This window comes from Macaca mulatta, chromosome 8, assembly GCF_049350105.2.
Source record: "Macaca mulatta isolate MMU2019108-1 chromosome 8, T2T-MMU8v2.0, whole genome shotgun sequence".
Lineage (NCBI taxonomy): Eukaryota > Metazoa > Chordata > Mammalia > Primates > Cercopithecidae > Macaca > Macaca mulatta.
This window is the reverse complement of record NC_133413.1, coordinates 14513314-14524101: the sequence shown is the minus strand read 5'-3', so window position 1 is coordinate 14524101 and position 10788 is coordinate 14513314.

The following is a 10788-nucleotide window of genomic DNA, read 5'->3' as shown; positions in this document are numbered from 1 at the left end:
TGGGAGCCACCTCGCAGGGGGGTGAGCCACCCCCCGCGAGGTGGGGACCAATAGCCACCCCCTCTCCCCCCTTGGCTATTGGGAGCCACCTCGCAGGGGGGTGAGCCACCCCCCGCGAGGTGGGGACCAATAGCCACCCCCTCTCCCCCCCTTGGCTATTGGGAGCCACCTCGCAGGGGGGTGAGCCACCCCCCGCGAGGTGGGGACCAATAGCCACCCCCTCTCCCCCCCTTGGCTATTGGGAGCCACCTCGCAGGGGGGTGAGCCACCCCCCGCGAGGTGGGGACCAATAGCCACCCCCTCTCCCCCCCTTGGCTATTGGGAGCCACCTCGCAGGGGGGTGAGCCACCCCCCGCGAGGTGGGGACCAATAGCCACCCCCTCTCCCCCCCTTGGCTATTGGGAGCCACCTCGCAGGGGGGTGAGCCACCCCCCGCGAGGTGGGGACCAATAGCCACCCCCTCTCCCCCCCTTGGCTATTGGGAGCCACCTCGCAGGGGGGTGAGCCACCCCCCGCGAGGTGGGGACCAATAGCCACCCCCTCTCCCCCCTTGGCTATTGGGAGCCACCTCGCAGGGGGGTGAGCCACCCCCCGCGAGGTGGGGACCAATAGCCACCCCCTCTCCCCCCTTGGCTATTGGGAGCCACCTCGCAGGGGGGTGAGCCACCCCCCGCGAGGTGGGGACCAATAGCCACCCCCTCTCCCCCCCTTGGCTATTGGGAGCCACCTCGCAGGGGGGTGAGCCACCCCCCGCGAGGTGGGGACCAATAGCCACCCCCTCTCCCCCCCTTGGCTATTGGGAGCCACCTCGCAGGGGGGTGAGCCACCCCCCGCGAGGTGGGGACCAATAGCCACCCCCTCTCCCCCCCTTGGCTATTGGGAGCCACCTCGCAGGGGGGTGAGCCACCCCCCGCGAGGTGGGGACCAATAGCCACCCCCTCTCCCCCCTTGGCTATTGGGAGCCACCTCGCAGGGGGGTGAGCCACCCCCCGCGAGGTGGGGACCAATAGCCACCCCCTCTCCCCCCTTGGCTATTGGGAGCCACCTCGCAGGGGGGTGAGCCACCCCCCGCGAGGTGGGGACCAATAGCCACCCCCTCTCCCCCCCTTGGCTATTGGGAGCCACCTCGCAGGGGGGTGAGCCACCCCCCGCGAGGTGGGGACCAATAGCCACCCCCTCTCCCCCCTTGGCTATTGGGAGCCACCTCGCAGGGGGGTGAGCCACCCCCCGCGAGGTGGGGACCAATAGCCACCCCCTCTCCCCCCTTGGCTATTGGGAGCCACCTCGCAGGGGGGTGAGCCACCCCCCGCGAGGTGGGGACCAATAGCCACCCCCTCTCCCCCCCTTGGCTATTGGGAGCCACCTCGCAGGGGGGTGAGCCACCCCCCGCGAGGTGGGGACCAATAGCCACCCCCTCTCCCCCCTTGGCTATTGGGAGCCACCTCGCAGGGGGGTGAGCCACCCCCCGCGAGGTGGGGACCAATAGCCACCCCCTCTCCCCCCTTGGCTATTGGGAGCCACCTCGCAGGGGGGTGAGCCACCCCCCGCGAGGTGGGGACCAATAGCCACCCCCTCTCCCCCCCTTGGCTATTGGGAGCCACCTCGCAGGGGGGTGAGCCACCCCCCGCGAGGTGGGGACCAATAGCCACCCCCTCTCCCCCCTTGGCTATTGGGAGCCACCTCGCAGGGGGGTGAGCCACCCCCCGCGAGGTGGGGACCAATAGCCACCCCCTCTCCCCCCTTGGCTATTGGGAGCCACCTCGCAGGGGGGTGAGCCACCCCCCGCGAGGTGGGGACCAATAGCCACCCCCTCTCCCCCCCTTGGCTATTGGGAGCCACCTCGCAGGGGGGTGAGCCACCCCCCGCGAGGTGGGGACCAATAGCCACCCCCTCTCCCCCCTTGGCTATTGGGAGCCACCTCGCAGGGGGGTGAGCCACCCCCCGCGAGGTGGGGACCAATAGCCACCCCCTCTCCCCCCCTTGGCTATTGGGAGCCACCTCGCAGGGGGGTGAGCCACCCCCCGCGAGGTGGGGACCAATAGCCACCCCCTCTCCCCCCTTGGCTATTGGGAGCCACCTCGCAGGGGGGTGAGCCACCCCCCGCGAGGTGGGGACCAATAGCCACCCCCTCTCCCCCCTTGGCTATTGGGAGCCACCTCGCAGGGGGGTGAGCCACCCCCCGCGAGGTGGGGACCAATAGCCACCCCCTCTCCCCCCCTTGGCTATTGGGAGCCACCTCGCAGGGGGGTGAGCCACCCCCCGCGAGGTGGGGACCAATAGCCACCCCCTCTCCCCCCTTGGCTATTGGGAGCCACCTCGCAGGGGGGTGAGCCACCCCCCGCGAGGTGGGGACCAATAGCCACCCCCTCTCCCCCCTTGGCTATTGGGAGCCACCTCGCAGGGGGGTGAGCCACCCCCCGCGAGGTGGGGACCAATAGCCACCCCCTCTCCCCCCTTGGCTATTGGGAGCCACCTCGCAGGGGGGTGAGCCACCCCCCGCGAGGTGGGGACCAATAGCCACCCCCTCTCCCCCCTTGGCTATTGGGAGCCACCTCGCAGGGGGGTGAGCCACCCCCCGCGAGGTGGGGACCAATAGCCACCCCCTCTCCCCCCCTTGGCTATTGGGAGCCACCTCGCAGGGGGGTGAGCCACCCCCCGCGAGGTGGGGACCAATAGCCACCCCCTCTCCCCCCCTTGGCTATTGGGAGCCACCTCGCAGGGGGGTGAGCCACCCCCCGCGAGGTGGGGACCAATAGCCACCCCCTCTCCCCCCTTGGCTATTGGGAGCCACCTCGCAGGGGGGTGAGCCACCCCCCGCGAGGTGGGGACCAATAGCCACCCCCTCTCCCCCCCTTGGCTATTGGGAGCCACCTCGCAGGGGGGTGAGCCACCCCCCGCGAGGTGGGGACCAATAGCCACCCCCTCTCCCCCCTTGGCTATTGGGAGCCACCTCGCAGGGGGGTGAGCCACCCCCCGCGAGGTGGGGACCAATAGCCACCCCCTCTCCCCCCCTTGGCTATTGGGAGCCACCTCGCAGGGGGGTGAGCCACCCCCCGCGAGGTGGGGACCAATAGCCACCCCCTCTCCCCCCCTTGGCTATTGGGAGCCACCTCGCAGGGGGGTGAGCCACCCCCCGCGAGGTGGGGACCAATAGCCACCCCCTCTCCCCCCCTTGGCTATTGGGAGCCACCTCGCAGGGGGGTGAGCCACCCCCCGCGAGGTGGGGACCAATAGCCACCCCCTCTCCCCCCCTTGGCTATTGGGAGCCACCTCGCAGGGGGGTGAGCCACCCCCCGCGAGGTGGGGACCAATAGCCACCCCCTCTCCCCCCCTTGGCTATTGGGAGCCACCTCGCAGGGGGGTGAGCCACCCCCCGCGAGGTGGGGACCAATAGCCACCCCCTCTCCCCCCCTTGGCTATTGGGAGCCACCTCGCAGGGGGGTGAGCCACCCCCCGCGAGGTGGGGACCAATAGCCACCCCCTCTCCCCCCTTGGCTATTGGGAGCCACCTCGCAGGGGGGTGAGCCACCCCCCGCGAGGTGGGGACCAATAGCCACCCCCTCTCCCCCCTTGGCTATTGGGAGCCACCTCGCAGGGGGGTGAGCCACCCCCCGCGAGGTGGGGACCAATAGCCACCCCCTCTCCCCCCTTGGCTATTGGGAGCCACCTCGCAGGGGGGTGAGCCACCCCCCGCGAGGTGGGGACCAATAGCCACCCCCTCTCCCCCCCTTGGCTATTGGGAGCCACCTCGCAGGGGGGTGAGCCACCCCCCGCGAGGTGGGGACCAATAGCCACCCCCTCTCCCCCCCTTGGCTATTGGGAGCCACCTCGCAGGGGGGTGAGCCACCCCCCGCGAGGTGGGGACCAATAGCCACCCCCTCTCCCCCCCTTGGCTATTGGGAGCCACCTCGCAGGGGGGTGAGCCACCCCCCGCGAGGTGGGGACCAATAGCCACCCCCTCTCCCCCCTTGGCTATTGGGAGCCACCTCGCAGGGGGGTGAGCCACCCCCCGCGAGGTGGGGACCAATAGCCACCCCCTCTCCCCCCCTTGGCTATTGGGAGCCACCTCGCAGGGGGGTGAGCCACCCCCCGCGAGGTGGGGACCAATAGCCACCCCCTCTCCCCCCCTTGGCTATTGGGAGCCACCTCGCGGGGGGTGAGCCACCCCCCGCGAGGTGGGGACCAATAGCCACCCCCTCTCCCCCCCTTGGCTATTGGGAGGCATGTTGGACTCTCAGCCTGTTGACCATATTGTGAGTAGTTTCGTCTCTCTCTCTGGAAATAGTGAACTGTTTCACAGACGGGTGTACACGTTCAGTGTATTGCTCAGGGAGCAGTAATATAATTGATTAGTAAACATCAAGGATCCATTTTATTAATTATCAATAATACTATCAATTAATAGTTTACCATTAATTCTTAATTATTGTTTTAAATAGATTATGTTCTACTCCAAGAATTAATTTTTAATATTAATATCATTTATCAATATTAATATTTCTTAATAATTATTATTTTTTTGCCAATATCACTTAATATTGATTTATGTAACAGTAATTGTTGATATCATTATTTTATTATTAAATATGTTAATATTATTAATTATTAATTCTCATCATTAACATTTTTAACCAGTATTAATTTTAGTATCTTAATTGTGATTTTTAATGTCTATGATTAATATACATTTTTATGTTTATTAATATTAATAATTAATAGTCTTGTTCCTGATATCTGGCCGGGAGAGTATGATATTACTCCCAGTATCGAAGAAAGTGTACAGTCCTCTATGATGTTAATTCTAGTAGCCAGGGGGTAGAGGATGACATTGAAAGTAGCGCAGTGGCCGGGCGCGGTGGCTCACGCCTGTAATCCCAGCACTTTGGGAGGCCGAGACGGGCGGATCACGAGGTCAGGAGATCGAGACCATCCTAGCTAACACGGTGAAACCCCGTCTCTACTAAGAAATACAGAAAACTAGCCGGGCGAGGTGGCGGGCGCCTATAGTCCCAGCTACTCGGGAGGCTGAGGCAGGAGAATGGCGTGAACCCGGGAGGCGGAGCTTGCAGTGAGCTGAGATCCGGCCACCGCACTCCAGCCTGGGTGACAGAGCGAGACTCCGTCTCAAAAAAAAAAAAAAAAAAAAAAAAAAAGAAAGTAGCGCAGTGTGTGTACATGCCGTCGGTCATCTTCTTCCTTCTATCTAGGGTGGGAAAGGATGATATGACTCCCAATATCACCGTGGGCGTGGACCTCCACCGTGGTATTTTCCCTAACATCCAAGGGCGGAGAGGGTGACCTTTCTTCCGATTTCGCAGGGGTTGTACACCACCCCTGTGATATGTTTCCTAATATCCAGATGGCGAGAGGATGATATCAGTCCCAGTATTGTAGGAGGCGTACACTCCCTGGGGATGTTTTTCCTAATATCCAGGGACGGACAGGATGATATCACTCCCAATAAAGCAGGGGATATACACCCCTTCTGTGACATTGTTCCTAATAGCCAGCCGGTAATTATTATAATTGTTTGAATAGGTTATGATCTACTCCAAGGATTAATTTTTAATATCAATGTCATTTATCAATAATAATATTTCTTAATAATTATTATTATTTTATAGCCAATATCACTTAGTATTGATTTAAGTAACGTTAATTGTTGATATTATTTTATTATTAATTGTCTTATTATTATTAAATATTAATTATTAATACTCATGATTAACTTTTTTAAGCAGTGTTAATTTTAGTATCTTAATTGTGATTTTAATATCTATAATTAATATTTATCATTTATATTTATTAATATTAGTAATTAATAGCCTTTTTTCTGATATCCGGCCAGGATAGGATGATATTACTCCCCTTGTCGCAGAAAGTGTACGCTGCTCTATGATGTTATTCCTAGTAGCCAGGGGGTAGAGGATAGTATTAAAACTACCGTAGTGTGGGTATATCCCGTCAGACATCTTGTTCCTTCTTTCCAAGGTGGGAGAGGATGATATGACTCCCAATATCACAGTGGGCGTGGACCTCCACCGTGATATTTTCCCTAACATCCAAAGGTAGAGAGGGTGGTATTTCTTCCGATTTCGCAGGGGTTGTACACCACCCCTGTTATATGTTTCCTAATATCCAGATGGCGAGAGGATGACATCAGTCTGAATATTGCAGGAGGTGTACACTCCCTGGTGGTATTGTTTCTAATATCCAGGGATGGAGAGGATGATATCACTCCCAATAAAGCAGGGGGTGTACACCCCTTCTGTGACATTGTTCCTAATAGCCAGCCGGGGGGAGGAAGATATTACCGCCAATATCGCCGCAGGGGTGTACACCCCCTTGGGATATTCATCCTTATATCCTGGGAGGGAGGCGATGTTACTAGTGGCAATATCGCAGGGGATGTACACACCCACTGTGCTATTGTTCCGACTAACACGATATGACTCCCAATATCACGGGGGGGGTACATCCTCCTATGATATTGTTTCTTATATTCAGGGGGAGAGGATGATATGACTCCCAATATCGCAAGGGTTGTACACACCTCCTGCGTTATTGTTTCTAATATCCCGAAGGGGAGAGCATAATATCACTCTCAATATCTCAGGGGGTGTACACCCCCTTTGTAATATTTTTCTTAATATCCATGATGGGAGAGAATGATAAGACTCCCAATATGGCAAGAAGTGTACAGCCGGCTGTGATATAGTTCCTTACATCCAGGTAGGGAGAGGATGATGTTACTGCCCATATCGTACAAAGTGTAAAACCCCTTCGATATTTTGCCTACAATCATGAGGGGAGAGGATGATATTACTCCCAATATGGAAGAAGGCGTACACCCCCCTGGGACACTACGCCCAATATTCACGTTGGGAGACGATGACAATACGTCCAATATCACAGGGGATGTACACCCACCCTAGCATATTGTTCCTTATATCGAGAGTGGGAAAAGAAGCTATTATTCCCAATAACGCAGGGGCTGTGGCTGTACACTCCTCCTGTGATATTGTTCTTTATATCCTGGGGAAGAGAGGATGATATTACACCCAATACCGCAGGGGGTGGACACCCACTCAGTGATGTTGTTCTGAATGTACTCCACCTCCCACCACCAGGGATATCGTTCCTAATATCCAGGGGAAGAGAGGATAACATTATGCCCAATATTGCTGAGGAGTATACACACCCTCTGTGATGTTGTTCCTAGTATCCAAAGGTAGAGACGATGATATTACTGGCCATATCGCAGGGGGTGTACACCCTTCTGTGATATCGTTTTTGACGTTCAGTTGGGGGAGACAATAACATTAATCCCAATATCGAAGAAGGTGTACATACCCGTGTGATGTGGTTCCTAATGTACAGGGGAAAGAGAAGAATATTGCTCTCAATATCGCAGGGGATGTAACCACCCTGTCCCCTGTATATTATCCCTAATATTCAGTGGGTTGGAGGCTGACAGTACTCCCAATATCCCAGAAGGTGCACACACACCTGTGATATAGTTCCTAATATCCAGCGGGAAAGAGGCTGAGTTTACTTTCGATATCACAGTGGGTGTACACCGCCCCCAACCCCGGGGTATTGTTCCTAATATCCAGGCGAGAGGAAGATGATATGGTTGACAGTATCGAAGGGGGTGGACACCTCTTTTGTGATATGGTTGCTGATATCCAGAGGGTGAGTGGATGATGTGTACACCCCACCTGTGACATGAATCATAAAACCTAGAACAAGAGAGAATGACATTGCTTCCAAAAACACACGGGGTGTACACCCACCCTGTGATATTGTTCCTGTCATCTAAAGGAAGAGATGATGATACTACTCCCACTACCGGAGAAGGTACACACCCCCCTGTGATATTGTTCCTCATAACTTGTAGGGGAGAGCATGATATTACTTCCAATATGACAGTGGCTTGACACTCAGTCTGTGATATTGGTTCTGCACACCAACTCTGTGCCCCTCGTTTCCCATGTGTTCTCTCCTCACTGTTGGAACCTCGGGGGAGGCTTTGTCTTTGGTTACAGATGAAGAGACGACGGGTCTGAGAGGTTAAGCAAGTTTGTTACTGGAAAGGAGTCCCAATCCAGACCGCAAGAGAGGTTTCTTGGATCTCACGGAAGAAAGAATTCAGGGTGAGTCCTTAAAGTGAAAGCAACTTTATTAGGAAAGAAAAGGAATAAAAGAATGGCTTCTATGGCCGGGAGCAGCGGCTCACTCCTGTAATCCTAGAACTTTGGCATGCCGAGGCAGGTGGATCACCTGAGGTGAGAAGTTCGAGACCAGCCTGGTCCAACATGGCAAAACCCTGTCTCCACTAAAATACAAAACATTAACGGTGTGGTGGCAGGTGCCTGTAATCCCAGCTACTAGGAAGGCTAAGGCAGGAGAATTGCTTGAACCCACGAGGCGAAGGTTGTAGTGAGCCAAGATCATTCCACTGCATTCTAGTTTGGCCAACAGAGCAAGACCGCATCTCAAAAAAAAAAAAAAAAAAAAGAATGGCTGCTCCATAGGCAGAGTGGCCCCAAAGGCTGCTGGTTACCCATTTTCATGGTTATTTCTTGATCATACGCTAAACAAGGGTTGGACTATTCATGAGTGTTCCAGGAAAGGGGTGGGCAATTCCCAGAACTGAGAGTTTCTGCCCTCCCTTCCGAGACCATGTAGGGTAACCTCCAGATGTTGCCATGGCATCTGTAAACTGTCTTGGCGCTGGTGGGAGTGCCTTGTAGCAGTTAACGCATTATAATTAGCACATAATGAGCTGTGAGGGCAAATAGAGGTCACTCTCGTGGCCATCTTGGGTTTGCGGCTTTGGCCAACTTCTTTACTGCAACCTGCTTTATCAGCAAGATCTTTATGACCTGTATCTTGTGGAGACCTCCTATCTCATCCTGTGACGAAGAATGCCTAGCCTCCTGGGAATGTGGCCCAGCAGGTCTCAGCCTCCCTTTACCCAGGCCCCATTCAAGATGGAGTCGCTCTGGTTCTCGTGCCTCTGACAAGTTGGCCTGGGTTGAGTGTTTCCTAGTGTGTGGTTGTTGGAGCTGTTTTTAGGAGTAAGAGGTATTGTCAGTAGGAAACAGGCCTCTGTTAGTCCTGGGGCTGGCACTCTGCCCCAGTATGTCGGCCTCATTTTAGTGGTGACAAAACTGGGGCTCAGAGACATCAACTCCCTCATCTCGAACCCCCAGACTGTCAGTGGTGGGCTGGGGCTTGAATGTGGGGCTTGAAGACCCATCATCTCCTCTGGTCCCCCAGTCTCTGCTGCCCAAGAGGAACAGGATCCCAGGATCCAGGCCCCTCATGGCACCAGCCAGGGTGGGTGGAGATGGGAAGGCACAGTTCCAAAGCCCCCCGGACTGTGAGGCAGGTCGGGGGCCGAGAGCAAGCCGGACCTGCGGACCCCACCCTGAGAAGAATGGCTGCAGGCCCGGCCCAGCGGGCAGGAGGTCTGTGTCCTCAGTCAACGTGACGGCGCTTCCCACTCCTCCAGCCAGGCCGTGCCGTCTTCACGTTTCCAATCATGCGGCCTCCTCTCCAATTCCCAAGCCCAACCCACAGAGACAGCGATCTGGGGTCCACGTGAGGTTTGTCAGCAGCTCTGACCCGCTGCTTCCCGCCAGCCCCACGGCCGGTTCTGGAAAGCTCTCTGCTACCCCCTGGTGGAGAGGCTCGGGGCAGGGCTCTGGCTGCAAGCATGGGGTCCCAGAACCTCCTGGCTCTGTCACAGCTGCTGGGTGAAAAACCAACCCAGGACTGAACCAGTGACACCTGTGGCGCTCCCAGAACCTCCTGGCTCTGTCACCTCTGCTGGGTGGAAAACCAACCCAGGACTGAAGCAGCAGATGGGTGCCTGATTCCTTATGATCAGAGCTCCGCCCACTGGCAAGTCTCTCTCCGGGCCTCAGTTTCCCCTTCCATTAAACGAGGGGCTTGGGGGATACCAAGGAGGGGTAACAGCTTAGTGAGGATGGCAGATTTCTTCTGGGGAGATGAAAACATTTTGAAAGTAGATGGCGTGAGTGGTTGCACAGGACTTTGAATCTACAAATGCCACCACATTATTCGCGTTGAAATAGTTCATTGCATGCGATGTGAATGTCACCTCATTTAAAGTGTTTAAAAGAGGGGCCTGGGAGAGTGCAGTGTATGTGAGAATCACGTGGGACACCCACAGTCTCTGAACCTCGGTTTCCTTGCCGTAAACTGGCAAAGAGACCGTGGGAGCTGTGTTCCCTAAGGCCAAGAGATTCCAACAAGGAAAACCTGGGATTCCAGGGACTGGGATGAGGGCCGGGGACCGGAAGGGGAGGGGTAGGTGGGGATGGCTTGTGGGCAGCCCAGATAAGGCTTTCAATACTGGGCAGCAGCATCTACACAGGCAGAGATCCCTGCATCTCACTTCCCGCAGGGCTGACCAGTGGCCAGAGGTGGGACTGGCCAGGCTCAGCCCAACCAAGTCTGGGAGCAGAGGACACTGAGTGAGGGATCCCTGGGGCCACCCTCACTGGCCTGTGGCTCTCCTGACACCACAAGAGAGGTCCAGGAGCTGACCTTGGGTCCTAATGGGGGACACCTTCCTGGCTGCAGGCTGGCAGGGTGGTGTGGTGGTCAGTGTACTGGGCTCTGCGTCTCCGCCCCTACCTGCTGCTGTGTGACGGTGGGCCAGACACCTAACCTCTCTGTGCCTCTATTTCTGCAATGGCGAACAGGGACACTAGCAGCCCCCACATCCGGGCACAGTGGCCTGAAGGTTAAAGT